This window comes from Oncorhynchus keta, unplaced genomic scaffold (assembly GCF_023373465.1).
Source record: "Oncorhynchus keta strain PuntledgeMale-10-30-2019 unplaced genomic scaffold, Oket_V2 Un_contig_4759_pilon_pilon, whole genome shotgun sequence".
Classification (NCBI taxonomy): Eukaryota; Metazoa; Chordata; class Actinopteri; order Salmoniformes; family Salmonidae; genus Oncorhynchus; species Oncorhynchus keta.
Genome location: NW_026287945.1, coordinates 217108 through 229450, shown reverse-complemented (window position 1 = coordinate 229450; position 12343 = coordinate 217108). Strand labels below are relative to the sequence as shown.

Genomic DNA, 12343 nt, shown 5'->3' with positions numbered 1-12343 from the left:
TTTGTGCTGCTTAAGATTTAGCTGAAACCCCTATCAGTGTTTTATTCGGAGAATCATTTGTCGTTTGTGCACATTTTACTAAACTTGTGAGGACCAGAAGTCCTTACTAGAATAGTAAACCAACAACTTCAGAGCAGTGAGGACGTTTGGCCGGTCCTCACTTATAAAAAGGCTATTTTAGGGTTGTGGTTGGGGTTAGGGTAAATAGAGTTAGGGAAAATAGGGTTAGGGAAAATGGGATTTTGAATGGGAATCATTGTTGGTCCGCAAAACGTCCTCACGAGTTTAGTAAGACATAGTTGGGTGTTTTAATTCAAGCACTTTTCTTTCAATGTCACTTTGTTTTAAACTATGGGATATTAATTAATAAAGATTTAATATACTCAACTCATGTTGACTTTGCATTATATCTTACGCACTAGTCACCTAGTCCATGCAAAAAATATAGCTTTATTTTTCATGATCGAGGTCCGTATTGCCCCCGCTCTGGGACTATAAATAGGGAGGGACTGGTTAAAAAGTAAACAAAAGCGTCCCTTCGACCTATGCAGGTGAGCATTTTTGTACCTGAAGTTTATAGAGACTGTGTGGTGTCGTTGCTATGCTGTGTCTGAACCATTTGGAGAACCATGCTGTTTGAAGAAATGTCTTGGGTGTGGAAAGGTAATTCCACTGTTTACTTTGATTGTTAGTGTTTTTGTTTTGAGTTTGACAGACTATTGCATTATTTATTGCTTTATCAATGAAAATACCTTACTGTCACTGCAGTAGTATCTTTGTTTGAAGTTTATTCTGTTTTATAGAGATGTGATTTTGAACCTGTCCTCCATTGAAATGTGGTGGCTGACTTTGAGCATTGAATAAATAATGTATGACATTTTAATATGGGCTATGCTCTTTCTCGCCACATGGTGGCACTACAGTCTGAGTGGAACTCTGAAACCGATAGAGCCGGCCGGGGTGAAGTATTTGACAAAGATCCAAATGGATATAGAAAAGTATCGGTGTAGTAAAACACCCACCCCTTGCAAACCATGCTATCCAAAAATGTTTACACACCTTTTGTTGGCAATTCCACACAGTTGTCCATGTCTTATGTATGTTCATATGATACTAGGGGTCGAAGCCCGACTGAGTTCGCCCACATTTTTTGTATTTTTAGTCTTGAATCGCGGCCAGTATTTCCCCCGTTCCTGGTCCGGTTGTTGAGTAGGGAGGGGTGATGGGAGACTGTTCTGACGATCTGTGACTCCAGTCTGTATTTCAACCACTAGTGGGCAGAAGCGCTTTATAAAGTCTATTGGAGACAAAGAACAATGAAGAGAATGTAAGACTGTTCCAAATCCATTTCAACACCTCTGGAATGTACATACACTGAATTCACAAAACATGAAGAACCTGCTCTTAGAACAGCCGCAGTTCATTGGGGCATGGACTCTACAAGGTGTTGAACACATTGTCAAGTTGGCTGGATGTCCTTTGTGTGGTGGACCATTCTTAATACACACGGGAAACTGTTGAGTGTGAAATCCATCAGCGTTGCAGTTCTTGACACAAACCAGTGCGCCTGCTACCATACCCCAAAGGCACCTGCTACCATACCCCGTTCAAAGGCACCTGCTACCATACCCACCTGTTCAAAGGCACCTGCTACCATACCCCGTTCAAAGGCACCTGCTACCATACCCCGTTCAAAGGCACCTGCTACCATACCCCGTTCAAAGGCACCTGCTACCATACCCCGTTCAAAGGCACCTGCTACCATACCCCTGCTACCATACCCCGTTCAAAGGCACCTGCTACCATACCCCGTTCAAAGGCACCTGCTACCATACCCGTTCAAAGGCACCTGCTACCATACCCCGTTCATACCCCGTTCAAAGGCACCTGCTACCATACCCGTTCAAAGGCACCTGCTACCATACCCCGTTCAAAGGCACCTGCTACCATACCCCGTTCAAAGGCACCTGCTACCATACCCCGTTCAAAGGCACCTGCTACCATACCCCGTTCAAAGGCACCTGCTACCATACCCCGTTCAAAGGCACCTGCTACCATACCCCGTTCAAAGGCACCTGCTACCATACCCCGTTCAAAGGCACCTGCTACCATACCCCGTTCAAAGGCACCTGCTACCATACCCCGTTCAAAGGCACCTGCTACCATACCCGTTCAAAGGCACCTGCTACCATACCCCGTTCAAAGGCACCTGCTACCATACCCCGTTCAAAGGCACCTGCTACCATACCCCGTTCAAAGGCACCTTCAAAGGCACACCTGCTACCATACCCCGTCAAAGGCACCTGCTACCATACCCCGTTCAAAGGCACCTGCTACCATACCCCGTTCAAAGGCACCTTTACCCCGTTCAAAGTCTTGCTCTTTCTCTTTCTGAATGGCACCATACACACACACACACACACACAATCAATTTCTCAACTGTCTCGAGGCTTAAAAATCCTTCTTTAACCTGTATCCTCCCCTTCACCTACACTGATTTGAAGTGGATCTAACCAGTGACATCAATATGGGATCTTAGCTTTCACCTGGTCAGTCTGTCATGGAAAGAACAGGTGTTTTTAATGTTTTGTACACATGAAACTATAAATCTTGAAATGTGCACCATTCACAGCCTTATTGTGGTGCCTAAACAAACATCAACAGACAGGCACACCACAACCCCATGAGGGAATGTGAAGTGCACTGTGATCTAACCACGTTGTTCAGCACTGGCTGTTCTTTTTAATTGTAGGACAGAGGACAGACTGAAACAGGGCGAGTCTGGATTTAACTAATGTTTTCTAAAATTGCCTACGGCAAGCACAGCCTTAGCATTAAAATGACCATTACACAATGTGAAAGTGATATTTTCCTACCACATCATCCTTCCGGTTGCTGTCCCCTAATCTTTTGAATGGGTTTGATGATTATATCAAATTCAGGAAAAATCTGTAATTTAATCAAAAACATATTTGTGTCTGGATGAATTTACATCTGCCAGATGCCTTTTATGAAGTTTTGCCACCGAAGTCTATTGCGCAACATTTTTGCACATTGAATACAATTCAAAAAGCATAGAAAAGTTCAAAAACGACAAGGCTACTAACTCTGAAAAAAACAATACGTCTCTTTCATACCATATTCACAAAGAAGCCAAAAGCCTAGTCAGTCAGTTGACGTCAATGTTCCATAATTGAAATAACATCATAACACATCCTCAACGATAAGCTGAAGGCCATGGGGGAAGGAGAAAGAACGACACCCGTCTCAGCCACTCTCCCTCCTCCTCCTCCACTCTGACCTTCTCATCATGGATACCAAACAGAGGTCAGAGGTCAAAGTGACAGATGCTCATGTGAGCCCCTTATAGATAGAAACAAACCAAATGACCGTCCGTCAGGGCCGAGACATCACACGCCTCTTCTAAGTATCCACCCCAAATAAGGAAATAAGGGCCTCCCTTCCCCCCTGTGACTGCTGTCTGGTGACCGCAGCATTCCAAAGGTCATGACCCTGTCTAGCACATTCCTTTTGTGGAGGGGGGTGGTGGTCCTTCTCGGTGGTGGTCGATGTTGTGGTCTTCACAGGTCCTCATTACCATGAACCAGGCCTCCATTTTAACCTCTGAATGCTCATCGTGTGTGTGTGGATGTAAAACATGGGTTTAGGTCAGGGTTAGGGTTAGGGTTGTGTATGAATGTAAAACATGGGTTTAGGTCAGGTTTAGGGTTAGGGTTGTGTATGAATGTAAACATGGGTTTAGGTCAGGTTTAGGGTTAGGGTTGTGTATGGATGTAAACATGGGTTTAGGTCAGGGTTAGGGTTGGGTTGTGTATGAATGTAAAACATGGGTTTAGGTCAGGTTTAGGGTTAGGGTTGTGTATGGATGTAAACATGGGTTTAGGTCAGGGTTAGGGTTGGGTTGTGTATGAATGTAAAACATGGGTTTAGGTCAGGTTTCAGGTTAGGGTTGCAGATGAGTGTGAAGAATGCTGTTTGGTTTTGAAGTTGTAAAAAGAAAAATTGAATTGAATTCACTTTTTGGAGTGTTGAATGGAGGGAGGCAGTATGTTTGCCGTTTGTGAGGGTGAGTGTGAGGGTTTACGCAACCCTGATGCAAAGTACTTCCCTCTTTACTGTAAAGACTTGCCTCACACTCACCCTCGGCACATTGGCGCCCACTTAAAACAGACTTTGACCTCGTGTTTTCTCCCCCTTTAACCTTTCCCCTATCCCTCTCTCTATCCCCCTCAAACCTTTCCCTCTCTCTATTCCTCTCCAACCTTTCCCCTATCCCTCTCTCTATCCCCCTCAAACCTTTCCCTCTCTCTATTCCTCTCCAACCTTTCCCCTATCCCTCTCTCTATCCCCCTCCTTTCCCTATCCCTCTCTATCCCCCTCAAACCTTTCCCTCTCCTTTCCCCTATCCCTCTCTATCCCCCTCTAACCCAGCCCGCTCTCTGTCTCCCTCTAACCTTTCCCCTATCCCTCTCTCTATCCCCCTCTAACCCAGCCCGCTCTCTGTCTCCCTCTAACCTTTCCCCTATTCCTCTCTCTATCCCCCTCCTAACCCAGCCCCTCTCTGTCTCCCTCTAACCTTTCCCCTAACCTCCTCTCTACCCCCTCTAACCCAGCCCGCTCTCTGTCTCCCTCTAACCTTTCCCCTATCCCTCTCTCTACCCCCTCTAACCCAGCCCGCTCTCTGTCTCCCTCTAACCTTTCCCCTATCCCTCTCTCTACCCCCTCTAACCCAGCCCGCTCTCTGTCTCCCTCTAACCTTTCCCCTATCCCTCTCTCTACCCCCTCTAACCCAGCCCGTCTCTCTGTCTCCCTCTAACCTTTCCCCTATCCCTCTCTCTATCCCCCTCTAACCCAGCCCGCTCTCTGTCTCCCTCTAACCTTTCCCCTATCCCTCTCTCTACCCCCTCTAACCCAGCCCGCTCTCTGTCTCCCTCTAACCTTTCCCCTATCCCTCTCTCTACCCCCTCTAACCCAGCCCGCTCTCTGTCTCCCTCTAACCTTTCCCCTATCCCTCTCTCTACCCCCTCTAACCCAGCCCGCTCTCTGTCTCCCTCTAACCTTTCCCCTATCCCTCTCTCTACCCCCTCTAACCCAGCCCGCTCTCTGTCTCCCTCTAACCTTTCCCCTATCCCTCTCTCTACCCCCTCTAACCCAGCCCGCTCTCTGTCTCCCTCTAACCTTTCCCCTATCCCTCTCTCTACCCCCTCTAACCCAGCCCCCTCTCTGTCTCCCCCTCTAACCTTTCCCTATCCCTCTCTCTACCCCCTCTAACCCAGCCCGCTCTCTGTCTCCCTCTAACCTTTCCCCTATCCCTCTCTCTACCCCCCTCTAACCCAGCCCGCTCTCTGTCTCCCTCTAACCTTTCCCCTATCCCTCTCTCTATCCCCCTCTAACCCAGCCCGCTCTCTGTCTCCCTCTAACCTTTCCCCTATCCCTCTCTCTATCCCCCTCTAACCCAGTCCGCTCTCTGTCTCCCTCTAACCTTTCCCCTATACCTCTCTCTACCCCCCTCTAACCCAGCCCGCTCTCTGTCTCCCTCTAACCTTTCCCCTATACCTCTCTCTACCCCCCTCTAACCCAGCCCGCTCTCTGTCTCCCTCTAACCTGTCCCCTTTCCCTCTCTCTAACCCTCTATAACCTTTCCCCTATCCCTCTCTCTACCCCCCTCTAACCCAGCCCGCTCTCTGTCTCCCTCTAACCTTTCCCCTATCCCCACTCCCCTTCTACCTTCATCTTTCTATTTAAACTAGGTGTGTGGGCTTATGAACAGTCTGAGTAGTAGGCAGGTGTTCAAGCTTGTTTGGGTAAGATTAGGAAAAAAGGGAAAATGACACTGGAAGATAATTGATAGGATAATATTCTGTATGTGGTTTGTATTTGTGTTGTGCTTTTGTATTGTGTATTTCTGTGAGGTTTGAACGAGTGTGTTAGAGAGAGTTTGTGGGTCATATGTAGCCTCTATGGAGAGTGTAACTTTATATGACTACCTGTGGATCAGTGTGAAGCTGCCCTACTGACACTGAGCCACTGACTGACTGACTACCTGTGGATCGGTGTGAAGCTGCCCTACTGAGCCACTGACTGACTGACTACCTGGGTCTTTGAAGGAGTAGTTCTGTTCCGTCTGATTGTGTGGGAGTCTGTGTGTGTTTATGTAGCCTATTTTAGAGCTCCCAGTGTGTCATTTTACAGATCAGTATCAGGCTGCCCCACTGACTGACTTTTAGTGTGTGTGTGTGTGTGTGTGTGTGTGTGTGTGTGTGTGTGTGTGTGTGTGTGTGTGTGTGTGTGTGTGTGTGTGTGTGTGTGTGTGTGTGTGTGTGTGTGTGTGTGTGTGTGTGGTGTGAGTGTGTGTGTGTATATCAGTAAAAAAAAAAAAATAGGTGGGTAAACGCTTATGGCCTTTTGCGGTTTTCATGGTGAATAAAGTAACCGTCCTTCTGTTTTCATAGCATTGATGCTCAATACAAAAAGGTGCGTAAGAGGCATATACGTGCATTTACCCTCCGCTTCACCACTGGTGTGTGTAATCTGTGTATGTAACCTCCGTTATCCTTCCCACTGTGTAACTTTACCTTATTACCTGTATGTGGATCCGTGTCAGGCTGCCCCACTGACATAATGACTGACCGGCCTCCTCCTCGTTCCACGCGAACATGTCTGATCTAACCCAGTTAGGCTGCTTCCATTACAGGGAGAGAGAGTGTGTGTGTGTGTCCATCACACACACACACGCGCCTGCCTTTGTGCCCCAGTGCTCTATTTCCGTCCATAGAGACAGACTCGTGCGTCACCTATTCCAGCCAGTTGGACCCTAACACACTGATCAGGCTTGTGTCCCAAATGGCACCCTATTCCCAATAGTGCACTACTTTTTTTTTTACCAGGGCCAATGTCAAAAGTATACCAAACAGGAGGAACACTTTCCTAATATTGAGTTGCACCCCCTTTGCCCTCAAAACAGCCTCAATTCGTCGGGGCGTGGACTCTACAAGGTGTCGAAAGCGTTCCACAGGGATGCTGGCCCATTTTGACTCCAGTCCATCGCACAGTTGTGTCAAGTTGGCTGGATGTCCTTTGGCTGGAGGATCATTCTTGATACACACAGGAAACTGTTGAGTGTGGAAAAACCCAGCAGTGTTGCAGTTGTTGAAACAAACCGGTGTGCCTGGCACCTACTACCATACAGTACCCCATTCAAGAGCACTTAAATCTCTTGTCTTGCCCATTGACCCTCTGAATGGCACACAGACACAATGCATGTCTCAAGGGTTAAAAAAATCCTTCTCTAATTTGTCTCCTCCCTTTCATCTACACTGATTGAATTGGATTTAACAAGTGATGTCAATAAGGGATCATAGCTTTCACCTGGTCAGTCTACGGTGCATTCGTAAAGTATGCAGACCAATTGAATTTCTCTACATTTTGTTACGTTACCGGCCTTATTTTAAAATGTATAACATGTTTTTTTCCCCCCTCATCAATCTACACACAGTACCTCATAATGACAAAGGAAAGGTTTTTAGAAATGTTTGCACGTTCATTACAAGTAACAAAGTTGTCAGACCTTTTACTTATTTTGTTGAAGCAGCTTTGGCAGCGATTACAGCCTCTTGGGTATGACACTACAAGCAAGGCTGTAACGTAACCAAATGTGGAAAGAGGGAAGGGTTCTGAATGCACTGTATGTCATGGAAAGAGCAGGTGTCCTAAATGTTTTGTATACTCAGTGTATGGGGAATAGAGTGGTGTTTGGGACGCTGACCTTTATTTAGAGTAGACCTGTATTTAGAATGTCTCTCATTTATTCAACCATGATTGAAAACTCAGGACCAGTCTTAATCAGAGATCAGTCTATATCCATGCGTGTTTGTAGGCCTGTGTGTGTGTGTGTGTGTGTGGGTGGGTGGGTGGTGTGTTTACGTGTGTGTGTGTCCCTTTCATGTACATCTGTGTATGCCTGGGTGCATGTGTGGCTGGATACATGTGTCTGCTGCTGCTGATGGTGTGTGTGTGTGTGCTTGTTTAGTTGTGTGATGCAGATATGGGGCGAGAGCAAAACGCCTGTTATGTCCCGTAACAGCGGGTGGTTGGGGGCTGTGGATGTGTCTTTTCATGACGTGTGTAACAGCCAGATGGAGTAGAAGTCTGAGACTAATCTAAACAGCTAATCTGGTTATAGACCCACCATGGTGTCCATCACTGACTGTCAACACGCTGGTTACTACTTCAACACATAACACATAAGCTACCGCTGGCTATTAAGTTGACTTGTACTGTGCATACAAATATAGTCCATTACTGACTGTGTTCAGGCTGGATACTACTTAACCATGGAATATACTGTGTACTGCTGGCAAATAGGTTGAGACATATACTGTACATACAAATGTACTGTAGGCCTACTTAGGCTTATAGAGAATTCAGCGAACATCATGGATTCCATCACTGACTGTCAACCCGCTGGTTACTACCAGCGCCGGATTACCGAAAGGCCAAGCAGGGTTTTTAGTTGATGGTCGGGGGCCACCCAGCTAGCATATGAACACGTCATAAGCAATGGCAAAATGTGTAGAATTGTAGGAAATTAGCTTAAAACGGCAACTTTTTCTCTCCTCCTCCTGACAAAATGTGTAGATTTGCAGGAAATTGGCTGCAAAACAGCACCATTTTCTCTCAGCTTCATGGAAAAATGTGTAGAATAGCATTTTATAACTGCAAATTTCTCACTCTGCCCAATGGCAAAATGTGTTGAAATGCAGGAAGTTTTGGGAGTTGGGGGGGCCCTCTGGCGGTAGATGCCCCGGGGCCCCAAATGCATTAGTCCAGCCCTGGTTACTACTAGTACTTCAACACATAAGACATAAGCTTCTGCTGGCTAATAGGCTGACTTATACTGAAGGCCTACATGTACTTAGGCTTTTGGAGATAACATTGCATAACCTCATGGAGTCCATCACTGTCAACAGGCTGACACTACTTAGATACATGACTATTAGCACCCACTTACACTTACTGGTCTCACTGTAGGTTACTGTTGGCTAATAGATGGAGCCAAATCAAATTTGATTTGCCGCTTAAACATTTTTTTGCAGATGTTATCCCCAGTGCAGCAAAACGCTTATGTTTCTAGCTCCAACAGTGAAGTAAATACCAAACAATACCATACACACAAATTCCCAAAATCAAAATGAAGAAATATCAGAATGAGCAATATCAGAGTCCAGAATATATGATGGTGTGTATATACTGTATGGACAGTATATGAATATAAAATGTGTGTCCAGCATTAGTTACATAGGATGAGCCTTCACTATAATACAGTATATAAATCAGTGTGTAAACCAGTGGGTAAACCTTATTAAAGTGACCAGTGTTAATGACTGCAGTGCCTTCAGAAAGTATTCACACTCTTTTTCCACATTTTGTTGTGTTACAAAGTGGGATTAAAATGGATTTAATTTACATTTTTCGTCAACGATTTACACAAAATACTCTGTCAAAGTTGAAGTAAAATTCTAACATTTGTCAAATAAAAGGTGAAAAATAAAACTGATATACTGTGTCTTGGTTAGACAAGTATTCAACCCCCTGTGTCAATACATGTTAAAATCACCTTTGGCAGTGATTACAGCTGTGAGTCTTTCCCAGTGAGTCTCTAAGATCTTTACACTCTTGGATTGTGCCACATTTGCCTTTTTATTATTTTCAAAATTCTTCAAACTCTCTCAAAGTGGTGGTTGGTCATTGCTAGACAACCATTTTCAGGTCTTGCCATAGATTTTCATTGCAGATTTAAGTCAAAACTGTATCTCGGCCACTCAGGAACATTCACTGTCTTCTTGGTAACCAAATCCAGTCAAGATTTGGTCTTGTGTTTTAGGCTATTGTTCTGCTGTAAGGTGAATTATTCTCCCAGTGTCTGATGGAAAGCAGACTGATCCAGGTTAATGCCTGTGCTTACCTACATTCGGTTAAAAACTCCTCAGTCCTTAACGATTACAAGCATACTCATAACATGATGCAGCCAACACTATGCTTGAAACTACAGTAAATCACCAAAATTATGTGGACGCCTCGTCAAATTAGTGGATTTGGCTATTTCAGCCACTCCCATTGCTGACAGGTGTATAAAATCAATCACACAGCCATACAATCGCCAAAGACAAACATTGGTAGTAGAATCCGTACTGAAGAGTTCAGCGAATTTCAATGTGGTACTGCCATAGGATGCCACCTTTTCCAACAAGTCCGTTCATCACATTTATGCCCTGCTAGAGCTGCCCCGGCCAACTGTAAGTGCTGTTAATGTGAAGTGGAAATGTCTAGGAGCAACAACAGCTCAGCCGCGACGTGGTAGGCCACACAAGCTCGCAGAATGGTCCCGCTGAGTGCTGAAGCATGTAGCGTCTAGAAATTGTCCTCGCTTGCAACACCAACTACCGAGTTCCAAACAGCCCTGGAAGCAACATCGGCATAATACCTGTTCATCGGGAGCTTCATGAAATGGGTTTCCATGGCCGAGTAGTCGCACACAAACCTAAGATCGCAATGCTCAATGCCAAGCATGAGGCAGCAGTCTCTAAGGTGCAGAGTGTAGTACTGGGTGGTTGCTGAGTAAGTTCAGGGCAGGTTACTGGGCAGAGGCCGGCTAGTGGTGACTATTTAACAGGCCTGGAGATAGAAGCTGTTTTTCAGTCTCTCTCTCGCAGCTTTGATGCACCTGTACTGTCTCCGCCTTCTAGGTTGTGCAGGGTGAACAGGCAGTGGTTTGGGTGGCTGAGGTCCTTGATGATCTTCTTGGCCTCCTTGTGACAACAGTAGTAGATTGGAGGTTCCCAAACTGTTTCACTCAGGTCCCCCTTCCAGCATTGGGGAACATCCCGCCTCTGCGCACGTGCATTTCTATCGGCACAAGCACTGTTCATGACACAAACTGTTCACAACCTTCTTATTGGTAGAAATAACATTCTGCAGGTTTATAGCTTATTTCCTGCAATTCTACACATTTTGTTGTGGGGCGCAGAATTATTTTGCCGTTTTAAAAGCAATTTCTTTTGCAATTCTATACATTTATCCATGTTTGTGTGACTCAAACATTACACCAAATTTTTTGGGATAAAAAATATAGCTAAAACATGATAGCTCACTTGGGCTAGTTGATCTGGACATTTCTGACAAGTTATAAATAGCTCTCTATGGTATGCAATGGCTGACAGTTTGGGAACCACTGCTGTAGATATCCTGAAGCTTGTGTTTCCCTGGTTATACGTTGGGCTGACCGCACCACCCTCTGGAGAGCCCTGCGGTTGCGGACTGCTCTCAATGGTGCATCTGTAGAAGTTTGTGAGTTTCCTAGGGGGGTCCTAGACAGTGTGGTTAAGAAGGCGCAACAGCTCCTCTTACCACACTGTCTGTGTGGATGGACAACTTCAGGTTGTCAGTGATGTGCACACTGAGGAATTGAAGCTTTTCACCCTCCACTGCGGCCCTGTCAATGTGGATAGGGTGTACTTTCTCTGCTGTCTCCTGTAATCCATGTTCAGCTCTTTTAGTTTTGTTTACGTTTAGGGAAAGGTTATTTTCCTGGCCCTCACCTCCTCCCTGTAGGCGTTCTTGTCATTGTGGTAATCAGACGTACCACTGTAATGTCATCTGCAAACTTGATGATTGAGTTGGAGACGTGCATGGCCACGCAGTCATGGGTGAACAGGGAGTACAGGAGGGGGGCTGAGCACACACCCTTGTGGGGCCCTCGTGTTGAGGATCAGCGTAGCGGAGGTGTTGTTGCCAACCTTCACCACCTCGAAGTCCAGGTCCCAGTGAGACAGGACGGGGTTCAGACCCAGGGCCCTGAGCTTAGGGATGAGCTTGAAGGGGACTATGGTGTTGAACGCTGAGCTGTAGTCATTGAACAGCATTCTTGCATACTGTAGGTATTCTTCTTGTCCAGATTGAATAGGGCAGTGCGATGGCATCATCCTTGGGATCTGTTTGGGCGGCATGAAAATTGTAGTAGGTCTAGGGTGTAGGGTAATGTGGAGGTGATATGATCCTTAACTAGCCTCTTAAAGCACTTCATGATGACTGATGATGAAGTGAGTACTACGGGCCGATAGTCATTTAGTTCAGTTACCTTTGCTTTCTTGGATACAGGAACAATGGTGGACATCTTGAAGCAGGTGGGGACAACTGATTGGGATAGGGAGAGATTGAATATGTCCGCAACACTCCAGCGAGCTGGGCTGCACATGCTCTGAGGATGCTGCTTGGGACGCCATCTGGGCCGGCGACGTTGTGAGGGTTAACACGCTTCAATTTC

General features: G+C 46.0%; 1 long non-coding RNA gene across 7 annotated transcripts; it reads right to left on the bottom strand.

Moving 5' to 3' along the window:
• Window positions 1-347: 347 nt before the first annotated feature.
• On the bottom strand, window positions 348-2358 carry LOC127924924 (uncharacterized). Of its 7 annotated transcripts, none has more exons than XR_008119372.1 (5): window positions 2331-2358; window positions 2210-2263; window positions 1914-2156; window positions 1648-1755; window positions 348-1567 (listed from the first exon to the last, which is right to left on the bottom strand). It is a non-coding gene; the product is annotated as an uncharacterized LOC127924924 (long non-coding RNA). The 7 variants fall into 7 exon arrangements; XR_008119371.1 differs by having other exon boundaries at window positions 2304-2351; XR_008119377.1 differs by having other exon boundaries at window positions 1675-1755; window positions 2304-2351.
• Window positions 2359-12343: the final 9985 nt, after the last annotated feature.